This window comes from Microcebus murinus, unplaced genomic scaffold (genome assembly GCF_040939455.1).
Source record: "Microcebus murinus isolate Inina unplaced genomic scaffold, M.murinus_Inina_mat1.0 scaf005_hap2_Mmur4.0, whole genome shotgun sequence".
Lineage (NCBI taxonomy): Eukaryota > Metazoa > Chordata > Mammalia > Primates > Cheirogaleidae > Microcebus > Microcebus murinus.
Window position 1 is genome coordinate 1,114,745 of NW_027438951.1, and position 18,757 is coordinate 1,133,501.

Sequence of the window (18,757 nt, forward strand, 5' to 3'; positions counted from 1 at the left end):
TTAAACTGTTTTCAGGTGACCTGACAGCATTCAAGAACAAAGCTCAAGAATACGCTTAGGAATACAAAAATATACAGTACCCGCTCAAGGCAAAATACACAATGTCTGCAATCCTTTAAAAAGTACTGGGCATGCAAAGAATCCACAAATCCAACCCATCATGAAGAGAGAAATCAATCAGTGAAAGGCACCTAGACTGGAAGAGGTAGAACTTTCTTTATCTGTGGGCAACATGATTGCCCGTGTAGAAAATCCAGTGCAATCTACAGAAGTGACTGTAATAGAACTCATTGGTGAATTTAACAAGATTGCAGCATATTTTAGAGGGAGCTATCTCCTCTTGCTCAAATACTTAACCAATTGTGCCAGCACTTTTCTTCACTGATCTGGAATAAGGCAAGTGTGCCACAGATTTCCGATTCTAGTGTTTCCGTGATGTTTCCTCTTCTCACGCAAAATAAGTATTTTATTTTGGCAGGAAGTTAACCCAACGGTGACAAGGATACTGGCAAACCAGAATTCTGGTGGGAGAGCACATCTTCTGGAGAGCCACTGTGAAGTGTAGATCAAGAGTCTTTTAAGTTTGTGAAGGATTTTTGAAAGGAAAAGCTTATATGTCAACCGAAAAAAAAAAAATCAGGAAAAAGGTAATGTTAAAATTACAAAATTAAGCTATACGTTCATATGATATATATATATATATATATATATATATATATATATATATATATATTTTGAGACAGAGTCTCGATTTGTTGCCCAGGCTAGAGTGAGTGCCGTGGCGTCAGCCTAGCTCACACCAACCCCAAACTCCTGGGCTCAAGCAATCCCGCTGCCTCAGCCTCCTGAGTAGCTGGGACTACAGGCATGCGCCACCATGCCCGGCTAATTTTTTCTATATGTTAGTTGGCCAATTAATTTCTTTCTATATATAGTAGAGACGGGGTCTCGCTCTTGCTCAGGCTGGTTTCGAACTCCTGACCTCGAGCAATCTGCCCGCCTTGGCCTCCATTCATATGATTTTTATGCATTTACTGTATAAATACAAATTTAAAGCTATAATAAATTTCAAAATGGCAAGACCCGATGCTTTTCATTTTCTTCCGTTGCCTAAATTGTCTTCAATTACATTGTACTATTTCAGTATCTGAAGCCCAGAACCTCCCCTCCAACCCTAGGACAAAGGATGAAAATTAAGGTTGTGTAGCTGAAAAGAAGGTCTGACACAGAATCATAGTTCAGTTTTATTTTCTGCAATAACAAATATTTACTCATCTCCCTGCACCAGCAACAGGGAAACAAAACAAGTGGGCCCCGAGCACCGAAAGAAGAGTATAGGCAAAAAGTTAGGCTCTGACAATAAAGTGGCAATTAATCCAGGAATCAATGCCCTAGGAAAGGATGCATTGTCTGGCTCGGGACACAAGGTTGCATATCATCCCCCTTTTCCTGGCAGAGAGTTAGGACACAACAGGGGCCCAAAGCGCCTCATGGTCCGCAACATCAGAGAAAGTTGGTCAAGAAAGGAGATAAAGGAAATTCGGAGGAGATGAGCATCTTCAGCGGTCCATCTACTAAAAGTGAGGGAAAATGAAAACCAAGTTAGCAATAAGAACTCCTACCTACGCCCTGTACACCGCCCCTCTTTTTTTTTCTTTTTCTTTTCTTTTCTTTTTCTTTTTCTTTTTTTTTTTTTTTTTTTTTGAGACAGAGTCTTGCTCTGTTGCCCGGGCTGGAGTGCCGTGGCGTCAGCCTAGTTCACAGCAGCCTCAAACTCCTGGGTGCAAGCAATCCTCCTGCCTCAGCCTCCCGAGTAGCTGGGGCTACAGGCATGTGCCACCATGCCCGACTAATTTTTTCTATATAATTTTAGTTGGCCAATTAATTTCTTTCTATTTTTAGTACAGACTCTTGCTCAGGCTGGTCTTGAACTTCTGACCTTGAGCGATCCTCCCACCTCGGCCTCCCGGAGTGCTAGGATTACAGGCGTGAGCCACCACGCCCAGCGGCCCCTCTTTTTTTGACCTAATGCTTAGGTGTCTCCCTGTCTCCATTACAGTGCTGCTCCATCTGAGCACCTATCGCCACACCTCCACCCCCCCAGCTCCTTCTAGAACTGACACAATCAGGAGGCTGCCATTCACTGTGAACTCCTTATGAATGGCCTGCTGGTGGGGTTCCTCATAAGGAGCCAAGGATCTTCGAGCAATCTCCGCCTCCAAGGGAGACGGGAAAGGGACTGTGAGAGTGCTGGAGGAGAAATGGTTAAGGCATCATCCACTACTGGCTTTACTTGTCCCTCAAGCCTCCTTAACCCTCTAGGGCCACTTCCCCCCAGGCAGCTGTCAGGCTATCCCCGCATGCACCCAGTCATCTCAGATCCTGGCCCCTGGCCCTGTCCATCTCCTCAGTCTGACCCTCAGGTCATCCACGTCTACTGCACTCAGTCTCCTCAGCCTGGCCTACTCCCTCTGCCCTCTCAGACCTGTTTCTCCACCTCCTGCATTCTCAGGCCATCCATACGCCCTCTCCTGTCCCCTCAGGCCATCCTGGCCTTCCTCCTGCTCCCCTGTGGTCTTTCCCTTCCAGGTGTTATTGGTCCCTGCCCTGCTCCCCTACCTGTACCCTGCTCTGCCCCACCCCTTATACCTCTCTGGTCTCCCCTGGCCTCCCTAGCCAAAGCTGGATACTCTTAAAGGATACAATTCATTTAGTTGGATTCCTGGCCTTCTGTCTGCAGGCACAGGCTCTGCACCTTGCCCTCGAGCAGGGACACAGGAAATGCTTCCAGCATTGGAACCCGCCACACGAGCGCCACCTGCTGCGCCCGCGCCACCCTGGCCATTGGGGTCGCCCTGACCATCACGGCTTCCGCCCTGACCATCACGGCTTCCATCACGGCCCCTCTGGCCTCCTGTGCCTCCCGCTGCGCCTGCGTCTGGGGCCGGCATGGCTGCTCGCTTCTCCCTCAGAGCCCACCGGGAAGCCAGCCGCCCTGCCCGACAGCAGCTGAGGCGCTCAGGCTCCCGCACGACGCTCCGCCCCTTCTCCCGCAATGCACCGCGGGATGGCCACTGCGCCGGCGCACTCGGGCTGCATGCGGTCGTTTCCCGCCAAGCCCGCCCTGCCGCCTGCGCGCCCCTCTCGGGCTGGTAGTCGGGGCTGCGGAGACTGAGGCGACCTCGCGAGGTCCCGCCCGCCGCTCGGCACGAGAGGCGCCTCCCCTGGTGAGGCCTTCTGGAACGTGGTTAGTTCCCGCCAAACTGGCCCTAAGGGTGTGCAGATGCCAGCCTAGCCAACATTACGTATAACCAGCCTTCCCTGAACCTCCCTTTCCTAGACAGCAGGCCTAGTGTGCCCCTGCCCCTTCGTGGAAGCCTGGAGGACATGCATACCGCACAGAGAACTCGGGCAAGTGAAGACTAGGGGGGAGGTTGGGCCTCTCGACAGGGCAAAAACGATCAGGTGTAGCTGGGCTAGACGTGGGACCTGCCCAACGCACTTGGCTCTCTAGAGCTGAGTGAAGGGTGGCTGAGCATGAGATACGATGATGTGAGAAGGTGCCAGGGGCTGGCTGTCCCAGGCTGGAGGGCCAGCCTCAGGAGCTTGGACTGGATAATGTCGGTGGTGGGGGGGCCGTTGTAAGTTCATGGTCTGAAGGAAAGGACTAATGGTAAAGGTCGCCTTCAGGTCTTCTCTATGTGTAGGCAGTGTTTCTCCATAGGTCTCTATGCCAAGTCACACACTACTACATAGTATTTGCACCACACAGATACAGATGTAAATAACCTCAAAAGCATAGATATCAATAAAATGTAGTAAAACAGTTAGAAAATAATCCATTTTATATTCATCACCTTTGTTTTCAATATAATTTTAGTAATGGCAGCAATTAACGAGCTCCCAAATCTCTGACAATTTAACAATTATCTCTCAGGAGCCCACATGACCCGGCTCCAGCACATCAATTCTTATTGATCTCTCTTTCCTACCCACACCTGTCTAGACAGTTCTTTCATTAACTGCTCTTCAGATAAATATGTTAGAATGTGCTATTTCCTGCTGTGCCCTAACACTCCAAGGGTAGATGCAGGCATCTTAGAAACTATGTGAAGGCATCTTCATCTTCATGTATCAGTTGAGGTTTGTTCCCAGATACCATAAACCTCTCTGGCTAGTTTTGCCCAGGAAATTTAACACAGAGAACCAGTTGCTTACAAAATCATTTAAAGAGCTGGAAGAATGGAATGTAGGCTGACGCTCTGGGAATGACTCCCACAACACCACAGAACTGACCTGCTGAGGGAGCTGGTACCCATGCCATAAGAGGAAGGTAGAGAATCAGGAGGCTACTGGCTCCACCTTTGGTTCTGAGAACATATCACCCTTGCTATGATTCAAGTACCAGGAATTTCCGTTTCTTAAGTATTGGTTCCAGAGATACTGTTCAGGCGCTAGATCAGAATAGGCCATAAGAAAGGGTGCCTTGAAACCAGTGGTGTACTAGTAACAGTGGGCTCTCGAGAGGCAGGGAGGAGCCCTGCCTGATTCGTGGCATTTGCTGATTTCCATGGTGTACACATGCCCGTCACAGCTGGTTTCAAGTTATCAACATAATATCTCTGAGGTTGAGTTGTGAAGACATGCTCCCAATGGGCTGTCACCAGCAGGTACAAGCTGGCCCTAGCACACCACTGCTTGCATCTGCCTTGCACCACACACAGGAATCTCATCTAATGCTGACACAGAAACGTGAGTCTCTGTGGCTTGCAGAGAGGGCCTCCTCACTTTGCCTTCAAAATTAAGTGCTAGTGCAACTAATTGGCCAAATCTAGACGACATCTAGAACGTTACTTCAAAAGGAGCAAGGAAAATGTAGTTTTTATTTCTCCAATATCTGTTGTTTAAAAAGGCTCACTAGACGATGGTGGGGTCGGATGGTGAGGAGCCAGACCACAGAACGCACCACAGTCCTCCCTTGGGTTCATATACTTTTGAAACGTAATGATAGCCAACACTTACTATGTTTCAGATGCTGTTTCAAGTGCTTTTTATATATATTAATCCATTGCTGGATTGGCACCTTTGTCAAAAATTGTTTAGCCATAGATGTATGGGTTTATTTATGGACTCTCAATTCTATTCTTTTGCTTTATATGTCTGTCCTTATGCTAGCACCACGCAGGTTTGTTATAGTAGCTGTGTAGTAGGTTTTGAAATTGGGAAGTCTTTCAACTTTGTTCTTCTTCTTCTTCTTCTTCTTCTTCTTCTTTTTTTTTTTTGAGATTGTTTTTGCTACTTGGGGCCCCTTGCAATTCCATATGAATCTGAGGATCAGCTTTTCCGTTTCTTCAGTAAAAAAAAAAAAAAATTGACAGTGATTGCATTACATTTGTAGATTGTTTGGGGTAGTATTGACCACTTAACAATATTAAATCTCCCCACTCATGAACACAAGAAGTCTTTCTATTTATTCAGGTCAGTCTTTAATTTCTTTTAGCTATATTTTGTAATTTTCAGTATGCAAGCCTTTCACCTCCTTGCTTAGCTTTATTCCTTGGTGTTTCATTCTTTTAGATGCTATCTGAAATGGAATTTTTTTCTTGATTTCCTCTTTAGGTTGCTCACGGCAGGTGCATAGAAACACAATTAAGTTTGGCATGTTGATCTTTTACCCTGAAACACCGCTGAATTTGTTTATTAGCTACAGTAACTTTCACATGAATTTTTTTTGGATTCTGTATACATAAAATCACGTTATTTGTGAACAGAGATAGTTTTACTTTTTTTCTTTCCAATGCGAATGCTTTTTATTTCTTTACTTTTTTTCCCCCAAACTTACTCTGGCTCAAACTTCCAGTACAGTGTTGAAAGCAGTAATGAAAGCAGTCATCCTTGTTTTGTTCCTGATCTTAGGAGGAAAGTTTTCAGTCTTTCACCATTAATATGTTAACTCTGGACTTTTCATGGATGCCCTTTTTTCATGTCAAGGAAGTTCCCTTGTATTACTAGTTTTTGAGTGGTTTCATTATGAAAGAGTGTTGGAATTTGCCAAATCCCTAGTCTGTGTCTCATGAGATGATCATGTGTTTTTTGCCTCTCTTTGTCTCAATTATGTGGTATATTACATTGATAAATTTTTTGTTGCTGTTGAGTTATACATGCATTTCTAGGATAAGCCCCACTTGGCCATGGTGTATAAACCTTTTAAAATCCTGTTGGATTTGGTTTGTTAGTATTTTACTGAGGATTTTTGCATTTATATTCTTAATGAGTATTGGTCTCTAAATATCTTTTTATGCATGTGATGTTGTTATCTAGCTTTGATATAAGGGTAATGCTGGCCTCACAGAATGAGTTAAGAAGTATTCCCTTCTCTCCTAGTTTTAGAAGACTTTGAGGATTGGTGTTAATTCTTTCAAACATATTTGGTAGAATTAACTAGCGAAGTCATCTGGTTCTGGACTTTTCTTTGGAGGTTTTTGATTACTGACTGAATCTCTTTACTTGTTATACTTATGTTGAGACTTTTAAAAAATCTCTTATAAATTCGCTTTAGGCAGTTTGTTGCCAGGAAGTTGTCTGTTTCATCTAGTTTATCTAATTTATTGGTGTACAATTGCTCATAGTATTCTTTTATATATATATTTTTTAATTTTTGTAAAGTTGGTAGTAATGTCTCTACTTTTATTTTTAATTTTAGTTAATTGTGTCTATTCTCTCTCTCTCTTTTTTTTTGGTAGTCTAGCTAGAGGTTTGTCAATTTTGGTGATCTTATCAATGAACCAACTCTTTGGTTTCCTTGATTCTATTGTTTTCTCTTCTCTCTTTTATTTATCTCGACTCTAATATTTATTATTTCATTCATTTTTCTATTTTAGTTTGCTCTGATTTTGCTAGTTCCACAAGACATAAAGTTAGGTTATTGATTTCAGAACTGTCATCTTTTAAAAAAATATAGTCATTTACAGTTATAAAATTATTTACTACCTTCACTTCATATCATAAATTTCATATGTTTTGTTTCATCTTCATTAATCTCTAAATATTTCTAATTTCCCTTGTGGTTTCTTCTTTGACCTATTGGTTGTTTAAAATGTATTGTTTAATTTCTGCATATTTGGGGATTTTCCAGTTTTCCTTTTGTTATTGATTTCTAATTTCATTCCATTTTGGTGGAAAAGATACTTTGAAATATTTCAATCCATTTACATTAATTAAGACTAGTTTTGTGGTCTACCATAAGATCTATCCTGGAGAGTATTCCATATGCACTTGAGAAGAATGTGTATTCTGCTGTCGTTGGGTGGAGTATTCTACATGTGTCTGTTAGGTCTAGTTGGTCTATAGCATTGTTCAAGTCCTCTATTTCCTTATTAATCTTTTGTCTGCATGTTCCATCCGTTATTTAAAGTGGTGTACTAAAGTCTCCAAAAATTATTGTAGCACAGACTATTTCTCTCTTCCACTCTGTAAATTTTGCTTCATGTATTTTGGGACACTACTGTTTGGTGCATATATGTTCATAACTGCTATATCTTCTTGCTGAACTGACCATTTTTATAAGTATATGAGGCCATTCTTTGTGTTTTGTACAAGTTTTTCACTTGAATTCTATTTTGTGTGATATTAGTACAGACACCCAAGCCCCTTTTTTTACTGTTTGCATGGAATATCCACTTCCATTCTTTCAGTTTTGTCTTTGAATCTAAAGCATATATGTACAGACTAAAGTCAAGATAAACCATATACAAATGCTTAGAAGTGTTTTTTATAAGAAGAAAATTATTTAAAAACTAGCAGAACACATAGGTGCATAGTAACATGTTTTAGTGTCATCAACTAAGATCAATCCTATTTTTATGCATGACATTATTTTTAAATTAAAAAATCAAATGTCTGTCTTAAACAGTATAGTAAAAGTGTAGCCAGGAACATTCTATGAGTAGAAAGTAATGACTGGAGACTAGTGGTATGATCCATTAAAATGTATAGCAAAAATAATTCTTGGCCGGGCATGGTGGCTCCTGCCTGTAATCCTAGCACTCTGGGAGGGTGAGGCGGGAGGATCGCTCAAGGTCAGGAGTTTGAAACCAGCCTGAGCAAGAGCGAGACCCCGTCTCTACTAAAAATAGAAATAAATTAATTGGCCAAGTAAAAATATATAGAAAAAATTAGCCGGGCATGGTGGCACATGCCTGTAGTCCTAGCTACTCAGGAGGCTGAGACAGGAGGATCACTGGAGCTCAGGAGTTTGAGGTTACTGTGAGCTAGGCTGATGCCACGGCACTCTAGCCCGGGCAACAGAGTGAGACTCTGTCTAAAAATAAATAAATAAATAAATAAATGAAAAAATTCTAAAGACTATGATGTGTCACAGCTATAGCAGTAGGTATTCCACAGAGAAGATTCTGGGGATATTTATAGCTCAATGGGAACGGGATGATTTTTGCCCTACTGTGAAACTTGGCAACAGACAAAGCTAGAGGCAACATACTGGGAAATGCATTTGCAATGCATTTGATAATCAAAGGGCTAATATCCTTACTATACAAGAGCTCTCACACGTCACTAAGTAAAAGCCAAACAACCAAGTTGAAAAACAGATAAAGGTAAGAACAGGCAATTCTTAGAAGACATGCAGGAGGAATATGGCCCAATAAAGGAACAAAAAGATGTTAGGCTTCAGTAATAACCAAAGAACTGCGTATAACAGCATTGAGAATTCATTTCCCCCCATTGTATTAGCAAACATTATGATGATTGATAACACCGTTACCATTAGCAAGAATGAAGATGGTGCCACCATTTTGGTAAACAATTTTGGGAAGTCTCTCAAAAATTTAAAAGTGAATATCTTTTGTCCCAGCAACTCAAATTCTTAGCTTTGTCCTTTGAAAAGTCTGTATGACCACAAAGATGAGTATACAAGAATGGTCATTGCAGCATTGAGCAAGCATTTCAGCATATTACGGGCATACAAATGTTTAGCCTACGTATATTGCCCCTGCCCCACCCAAGTCAGAGCTTCAAGTGTGTCCATCCCCCAGACGGTGCGCACATGTATTCACCATCAAACTGGTTTTGACGGATTAACATTTAAGTGCAGCATTCTTTAAAAATACCTAAAAGTCAGAAACAATATAGGTAAGTGGTGTAGCACATTATAGTGCATCCCTAAAATGGTTTATTGAAAGAATGAGGTAGATGTCTCTGCACACTGCTATGGAGAAACGTCCACTATATATATATATATATATACACATATATATATATATATATATATATACACACACATATATATATATATATATATATATATATATATAACAGTTGGTTCATTGATAAGATCACCAAAATTGATAAACCTCTAGCTAGACTACCAAAAAAAGGAGAATAGACACAAATAACTAAAATTAAAAATAAAAGTAGAGACATTACTACCAACTTTACAAAAATTTTAAAATATATAAAAAATACATATATATATTTTATTTTTAAGTGAAGAAAGGAAGCCACAGGGCAATGTACATAGCATTACTTCATATGTATAACATGAACAAACTCTGCCTTTGAAGCATAGATGCATAAACCCAGCCTGTTAACTGTAGTTACTTTGTGTGTGTGTGTAAATGTTCACTCTGTCTTAGTCATGTCTGCAGTGTTTGAATGATTGTTCTTGGGGTAAGATTATTTTGGGGATCAGCAGAAAACAATCAAGTTGGCTGCAACTGAAGGGACACTGGCCTGGTCTGGCGCCTCAGCCCATTCCCTGGCCTAGGTCTAGGGGGCCCTGCGCTGTTTGTTCCCGTTCTCCAGCTGCAGGTCCCTCCTGCACGGGCCTAAGAAGAGACGAAAGCTACCCGCCCAGCGCAAAGTGTCAGAGAACAGGACGTTGAGGGTCTCAGTTCCACGGCCAGGCCCTGTTTGGTGACCTTGCTCAATGAGATGCTCCCTCGAGCGCCAAGCCACCCTCTTGCTCCTTGGACGCCTTCCTGACAGGCCAGGCGGGCGGGCCTTTATTTTCCTGATGTCCCCGGGCAGACAGACCTATCTGCAGACACACAGACAGGTCCAAATGCACAAATAGGTGGTCACAGACTGACTTCCGCACAGCCCAGCCTCACTGTGCAAACAGTGCTGGTTGTCCCGCTGCCCCGGGGCGAGGCGCGGCTCCTCCCCTCTCTCCGTCTCAGGGACTCACCTCTGGGGGGGTCTGCGGGGGGGGGGGCGGGGGGGGGCTCCTCCACTGCCCCTGCCCGCCCCCGAGGTGCCCCGTGAGTGGCCCCGCTTTGGTGTGAGATGGGGGCAACTGTCCAGGGAAGGCAGGAGCAGAAGAGCAGGCTGGGTCGCTCCCCCTCGCCTCAGGAGCAGCTCCTGCCCTTGCGTGTTTCCTTGAGGACCCTTGTCATGACTTTAGGGACAAGGGGGAAGCTTAACAAGCTGGCGGGACGTCTTGGGAAGGATGACGCAAGAGAAGAGCCAAACAAAGGAGGATGCGGTGGGAACCCAGAGGATGAGGCCTCTGCGTTTGGATGAGCACAGTGGGCTGAGTGGGGCCCGGGGCCCAGGTGAAGTCAATATTTCAGACAAGTGGTGATTAGCTTAGGTTAGGAGGAAAAGAGGCAGCTCAGGTAAGGAAGGCCCACCCTCTGGGAGAGGCCACTGAGTCACTCCAGGTTTCCCCGAAGCACTTGTAACATTTCTGCATTCAGTCGACTAGCAGGTCTACCTGACGGTTACTGTCCCCCTGGATCTTGATATTTGCTACCTGGGCTTTGTCCTTCAGTGCCCACGAACGTGGCTGCACGAGGCAGTTGCTCAGAGTCTGATTTGCAATGGTCTGGGCGCTGCTATAGCTGAAATGCAGCGGGACTTCGAAGCCGACCCGGCTGAGGATGAGGCCCTGGGGCATGGTGACTACACTGGGCGTTGCTTCCCTGGGCGGGAACATGCTGCAATTGTCGCCAGTCTTGCCTGGGCGTCCCCGCTTCACCATGTCTCAAACTCTTCTACCTACCCGTGTGACAACCATTGTACATATTCGGGAAGACAGAAGTCAAGTTGACACTGGAGGACTTGACTTAGAATGAAAGAATATTAGGGCTGGAAGGAGCCATTAAGAGCATCTTCATCTGGAACTTGAATTTCTTCTACCGCAAGCCTTGCTAAATGCTCCCACCACCTGTGCGTGAGCCCCCAAGGGCTGGAGAGCTCACTCATTCCCCAGGAATCCTGCTGGCAGGACAGGAAGGTCTTTGTGACATTGCTCTTTCTCTTTCAGTTTTCCTTTGTACATCTTGGGCTAAAGCAGAGTAAGTTCAGTTGGTCCCAACAGTCCCAGTGCCCTTTCCATAGTCCACAGGTTCCCCCACATCTCAGGGACTCTTCTCGGCTTTCATCCGTGGCCTTGACTGAAACCAGGTGCCTCCTAGGACACCACCGGCACACCGGAGAAGGAAGCTGCTCCCATCCTTCAGGTTGGGGAGGTGGGGTTGGCATTCTACTCACTTCCCATTGGGGGGCTTCGGGACACAACTCCCACCTGTCCTGTGACGACTCCTGCTCCCCTGAGGTAGGACTGGCCTCAGCACCGCCTAGCTGTGCCACCCTGTCTCTCTCTCCTCATCAAGCTCTTTCACGGATGAGAGATAGAGACTTCTAGAAACAACTTGGCTAAAGGGATATTTGTCATAAGGATAAAACAGGCAACCACGTGGACATCGATGTCAGGAAGCAAAGGAGGGCCAGATTTTGTGGGACCTGGTCCGCAGAGCTGAAAGTCAAGAATCGAGTTGCCCGTAGAACACATTGAAGGCACATTCAATGTCCAGTCTGTTCCCCTTGCCCTGTCAAGCTAATACCCACGTTCCAGCCTCCCCTGCAGCTTGGGGTGACCACGTGACACGGTTCTACTCAATTGCTTATCATTTCTCACAGCTAGGGCACAATTTCTCTGTTCTTTTTTTTTTTTTATTGCGGCATATTATGGGGGAACAGATTTTAAGGTTTCAATAAATGCCCTCCCCCCCCACAAGTCTGAGTTTCCAGCATGACCATCCCCCAGATGGTGCTCATCTCACTCCTTATGTATATATATATACCCACCCCCCTCAATTTCTCTGTTCTTTACAGCACAACTCGCAAGAGTTGTCTGTATGTACTCTCTGCTCTCTTCCTCTTCTTACAATGTCTCTGGAACCTACTGCATTTGATAACGTTTTGGCTGTTTTCTGTGCGCCTGATTTTGGCCACTGCCTCTTCCTCCCAGGCAAAGCCAGTGGGAAGCAGTTCCCCTGTCTCACCTCTCCTCAGAGGAGCTTGTCAGTCTTTGGGATTCAGGTCACCTGGTTGCTGTGTGACCTGAGCTCTTTGACGTGCTCAAGAAAAGTGAATATTTTGTAGATTATCTTTTTGTTTTGTTGTTGTTGCTCTTGATTTGGGAGAAACATTCTCTAATCAACTGTTGGGTCTCTAAGACCGAAAGAGATGGGCAATTACCCTGTCTCTACTATAAACAGAAAGAAATCAGTTAATTAAACCTCCCAGACGACACCCAATTCTGGGCTTAACCCAGTGGCCTTGGCTTGCGCCAGCTGCTCCCCTTGACAGGAGCATGGCTGAGGACTTAGAATCCCCCTCCTCACTGATGCCACCACCTTTAGCTGTTGCTAGACATGAGGCTGATGATCTGCTCCAGCTTCTGGCGCTACTTATGCTTTCGACAAGAGACATATTGGTCCAGAGCAGTAAGAATCTGGGGAGAAGGGTTCTCTGGAGGTGGGCTCTCAATGGGCAGCTTCTCCTGTGGAAAGCCCCCACTTCTAAGCTGGACTCTTCCCTGTCACACGCCTCAGCCCCTCCCTCCTCGCTCGAGACCCTGTGCTCAGCTGACCCGCTCACCTCTGAACAAACCCAACACTTCTGGATTCCAGATTCCCCTCCAACTACAGAACGTTCTTCTTCTCTCTGCACCTATAGTGCAGGTCCTCTGAGAGTGATCTGGACTCACTGTTCAAGATCCACCCCTTCCCATTGCCCCTCTAATCCAATGATCTCAGCTTTCACTGTAAGAAACTAGGGGGAAGAAAAGAGCATATTAGCTCAAGATAAGCAGAAAGACGACATAATATATAAAATAGCACAAATCATTGAAACAGGTAAAAGAGTAATAAGGAATACTATGATAAACTTTGTGACAATAAATTCAATGGCTTAGATGAAATGGAAAATTTCCTTGAAAGACACATATTACTACAACTGACACAAGAAGATAAAAGGTTCTCTATGTCAATTAAATACAATGAATTCATATTTAAAAACCTCCCACAAAGAAAACACCAAGCCAGGTGCTATATTGGTTATTTCTATCAAACATTTAAGCAAGAAACTGTTGAACTCTCATAAGTTTTTCAGAAATAGAGGAATGAGAGCAGATTACTGTGAAACAAATTCTGACAAAAACATTACCAAAAAGACAACTACCCAACCAAGATCCTTAAGAGCATGATGTAAAAATAATTAACCACTTCGGTACCGCGCTCACCGACTGCAAAACCTTGCCCACAGCTGGCACTCATAGTCTGCACGATAGTTTGTGCTGTGCATTGACAACAAATCCGTTTTGCTCTCATGTGATGAGGAAAGCTTTAAAGCACTGAAAGCTTGTTTGACTTTACAGGCAGCTTTACTTGTAATATAAATCAGAATAGGTAACATATACATATATGTTTTCATTATGCTATTTTTAAATGTTCATAATTTTATTTCGATAAATGAAAAATTAGAAAAGTCACATCACGGCTGTCGGCTAAAGTCGCTATGTGCATTCATCTGTGGCTATTGAATATAGTCGACGCTGGTACTAAAGTGGTTAACAAAAAACTGGTAAATCAAATTCAACAATCTAGTGCATTAAGATCAAGTATGCTTTATCCTCGAAATGCATAGTTTAACATATGAAATCAATGTAATTCACCATATTAACAGAATAAAGGAGAAAAAATCATATGATCATCTCAGTAGTTGCAAAGAAAAAAGGTAATTTGACGCAATTCAGTACCCATTCATGATGTAAAACAAAATCTCAGGAAACTAGGACTAATGGGGAACTTCCTCAACCTATAAAGGGCATTGTACTTCATGGTCAAAAACAGAATATTTTCCCTGTAAGATTAGAAATAAGGCATGTTATGTCTATTCTTACCTTCTATTCAATAGCACACTTGAGGTCACAGTCATTGAGATCAGGCAAGAAAAAAAAGGCCATATAAATGTGAAGTGAAGAATTAAAGTTGTCTGGCTGGACGTGGTGGCTCACGCCTGTAATCCTAGCACTCTGGGAGGTTGAGGTGGGAGGATCGCTCAAGGTCAGGGGTTTGAGACCAGCCTCAAGAGTGAGGCTGTGAGACCTCGTCTCTACTAAAAATAGAAAGAAATTAATTGGCCAACTAAAAATAAAAATATATAGAAAAAAATTAGTTGGGCATGGTGGCACGTGCCTGCAGTCCCAGCTACTCGGGAGGCTGAGGCAGGATTGCTTGAGCCCAGGAGTTTGAGGTTGGTGTGAGCTAGGCTGACGCCACAGCACTCTAACCCGGGCAACAGAGCAAAACTGTGTCTCAAAAAAAGAAAGAAAAAGAAAGTTGTCTTTATATTTATAAAACATGACCATGTGCATGGATAATCCCAAGGAATCTACCTAAAAACTATTAAAACTATTAAAACTAATAAGTGAGTACAGCAGAGCAAGGTCTTCACATACAAGATTAATAAAATATTCATTGTATATATACTAAAAATCGCCAAATGGGTAATAAAATTTTAAAATGTCATTTATAATACCAGAAAAATTAAATAATTAGGGATAAATTTAAGAAAATTTGTTCAAGACATATACATGAAAACAATGGGAGAAATTGAAAAGGACCTTCTTCTAGGAGAGATATACCATGTTCATGTTCTTCTAATCAGGTTCAATGACTAGAAAACTTGATATGGTTAAGATGCCAATTCTGCCCAATTGATCTGTAGATTCAATCAAAATGCCAGAAGGCATTTCTGTAGAAATTCATGAGTTGATTCTAAAATTTATATGGAAATGCAAACGAACCTGCAATTGCCCAAAAAGTTCAAATGAGAACAAAGTTAGCTGAGCTGCTAGATGGCGGACGAGAATAACTGCCAGCCAGAGTATCTCTGCAAGAAAAACATATTTTAGAAGAAAGTGAAAAAAATAAAAATAAACAGGCAGACAGATTGGATGAGGGTCAGAAGGAATGGTGCCTGAAATTGTAGGAGACTCCATGGGAAGAAGATGCGGAGGAGAACTGGAAGGAGAAAAGCTTGGAGACTAGCGGCAAGGGTATATGGAGTGGTTAAATTTCCCCTCCCTTGCATCTCGGACTGCTGGTGGCCTCCTGAGCAGTTGGAGAGACCTGCCAACACCAGCCCAGAGATGGCTGCCACCAATGAGCCATGAGCCTCTTGCAGACAGGGCACCAAGATCCCAGCTCCCATGGGGTATCTCCCAACCTGCAGACCCCCAGCCACTAGGCAGGTGCCATATTGCTTCATTCTCCCCTTCCCCTTCCCTACCCTCATTTGCAAGGAACCAGACACTTCCTTTTGGGGCCCTACAGCAGACTGAGGGGTACTCAGACTCTGAGCTCCCTACTCACCAGCCCTCCCAGGTGCTGCTTGCCTGATGACTCCAGGAGAGCAGGGCAAATCCCAAGGTGGAGAGACATCCATCCAGCTTGGGCACCCTGTGGGTGACTTGAGACTCACACTCCTCTCCCTTGCTGTGTCAGGGATTGATCTCCTGGGCCCAGGGGATAGGCCTGCAGGCCAGATCCCATACACCCAGGTCTCAATCACATTGCCAAGGGGCACAGAAGGGATATTTTTGAACAAGCCTACTGAAGTGTGTGTGCCTTCAGAGGGGCAGATCAGCATGCTTGAGGGGCAACCCTCCTCCCACAGGAAGGCCGTGCACCCAGCCCAGGCTTCGATCTTTGAGCCCAAGAGTTTGAGGTTGCTGTGACCTAGGCTGAAGCCACAGCACTCTACTCAGGGGAACAGAGTGAGACTCTGTCTCAAAAAATAATAATAATAATTTCAGTAAAAATTAGTGTTAAAGTTGCAAAATATATGTTTGTATTATTGCTATATAGTCAATGTATAAATACAAGAATAAAATTACAAAATATTCCAAAATGTTGACAGTACTTAAGGCTGAACATTAGGACACAGTTTAACTTATTTGTTTCCTAAATTTTCTTCAATTAATTTGTATTACTACCTGAATTCCAGACACCCCTTCCCCAAGCAGGAAAACAAAGATAAGGACATCTAGAGGAAGTCACTGAAAATAAAGTCAGAAACAGAAAAGTAGCTGTTTTATTTTCTGCAGCAACAAACATTTAATCAGCCCCCTCCCTAAAGCAACAGAGAAACGATACAATTGGGCAGTGAGAGCCCAAAAGCCAATACAGGCAAACAAAGTAGGCCTTCTTCATAAAGTGGCAACTACTGCAGGAATCAATTCCCTATACATTGCCTGGTAGGGGTCGCAAGGTTAGGTTTCAGCTCCCTTTTCCCGGCCAAGACTTAGTGGAAAGGGAGGCCCAATGCGTTGAATGTTCCTCATCACCAAGGAAAGGTGGTCTAGGAAGGAGTTGATGGAAATCCGGAGGAGACCAGTGTCTTCAGCAGTCCATCTTCTAAAAGTGAGGTGAAAAAAATCAAGTTAAAGGTGATTATTTTACACCCAGTACACCACACCCCTCCTGAGACCTAACACTTAGGTGTCTCCCTATATCCGTTACAGAGTCCCTTGGGCTGACACTGGCTCTTTGGCTCGAGGACTTGCCACCACCCTCCACTTCAGCTCCTTCTAGAACTGACACAGCCAGAGCACTGCCATTCAGTGTGAACTCCTTTTGAACTGCCGCCTGCTGGTGGCGTTGGGCATCTGGGGCCATGGACCTGAGAGCCATCTCTGCCTCCAGGGGTGACCGGAAAGGCACGGTGAGAGTGCTGAGGGAGAAAGGGTTAAGGCATCATCTGCAACTGAATTTTTCAGTGTTTCAGGCCTCCTTACAGCTCAGAGGCCAGTCTTCACCCCAGGCTGCCCCTCAGACTACTCAACCTCACCCCCTGGACATGCACATGCCCAGTCTTGCCAGCTCAGGCCACCTTGGCCTGCCTCCTCCACTCAGTTCTCCTGCCCCATTTCCCCAACACCTTCATGCCTGTTTACTCACCCTCCAGCCCTTCAAGCACCAACTCTCCTCCCACCAGACTACACCGGTTCCCCTCTCTATTTTCCTTTTTGTCTCTTGCAGGCTGCCTTATGTCCTGTCCACAAAAGCCATCTCTGGTCCCCTTAGCCATGCAGGCCATCTGCCCCATCCCCAGCCACCAGGCCCCAAAGTTCACTGGAAAGGATACAAGACCATCTGTCGGCTTCCCGGTCCTAAGGCCAGTGGTGCTGCATCTCCACCTGGTCCTGAAACACGTGCGGTCCGTGCAACATGGGGGGCACTTACAGCTGCTGCTCCCATTGTTTCCTCCTCTCTGGGACCGCCCGGGCCTGCTGGGCCACCTTGGACCTCAACAGTGCCAGGGCCACCCTGAGAATGGGGGCCACCAGGGCCACCCTGGCCATCATGGGCACCAGGGCTACGCTGACTGCTAGGGCCTCCAGGGCCACACTGGCCACCCAAGCCCTGAGGGCTGGAAGAGCCGCTCTGGCTGTCAGGGTCACCAGGGCTAACCTGGCTGTCAGGGCCACCAGGACCGCTGGGGCCTCCTGGGCCACCCTGGCCTTCCTGGACATCTGGGAGACCAGGGTTGTTAGGGCCACTAAGGCCACCCTGACCTTCGGGGCCACCCGGGCCACCCTGGCCAACTCCTGTGCCAGCCGTGCTGCCTGTGCCTTCGTCTGGAGGCTGCATAACCGCTACTCTGACTTTCTCCTCAGAGCCAAACTGGAAGCCTCCGGTCCTCTCAGCTCCCTCACGATGCGCCTCTTTGTGTGCGCAATGCGCCTCGGGATCCCCAGTACGCCTGCGCAAACAGACGCCTTTTGAATCCATCGAGATCTTGATTGGTTCCTGCCCAACTGGCCCTGCGGGCCCATTACAGCCCGGTACTGTCTGACCAATAAGCGCTCCCTCACAAAGCTCCGCCCCTCAGAGCATATGAGAGCCCGGTGCACTTGTGCAAACAGACGTCTATATTGTTTTCTGCTGAGGGCGCTGCTGTGGTGCTAGAGACCCCAGGTGAGGCCGCTGCACATGTGACTGGTTCCCGCCCAGCCAAATAAATGTCCAGATAGATTTTACTATCACGCCCAGCCCGCCCCGCTGGCCTGCACAGAAGGCTGTGCCGATGCCCTGCCCACAGGGCCACCCTCCCCCATGACCGGTCCCTGGTTGTGGGTTCCTGTCAGGAGAACACTGAGGCGCCCTTCCGAGGTTGCGCACTTAAAAGCCGGGCGCGACCAGGGCTCTCCCCTGTTCCTGTGCGAATCAGCTTCCGCTGAGGACTTGAGGCACCCGGCTGCCTTCCTTCCGCCAGTGGCCCCCGTCGGCGGGTTCCCCTGGGCCAAGCCCGTCTGGTCCACGGGGCTCCCCCGCGCGCGCACGTGAGCCCCGGGATGCGGAGCAGTCACTCCCAGTCCCCGCCTGTCCTCAGGGAGCGCCCAGGCCAGTCCCTGGGGCTCAGATGCGCCTTGCTCCTTCAGCGACAT

The 18,757-nt window shown here is 45.6% G+C and overlaps 1 long non-coding RNA gene across 1 annotated transcript; it reads right to left on the reverse strand.

The window, feature by feature from the left end:
* Window positions 1–1,231: 1,231 nt before the first annotated feature.
* Window positions 1,232–3,075, reverse strand: LOC142866409 (uncharacterized). Its single transcript, XR_012916388.1, has 3 exons — window positions 2,704–3,075; window positions 2,122–2,250; window positions 1,232–1,574 (listed from the first exon to the last, which is right to left on the reverse strand). It is a non-coding gene; the product is annotated as an uncharacterized LOC142866409 (long non-coding RNA).
* Window positions 3,076–18,757: the final 15,682 nt, after the last annotated feature.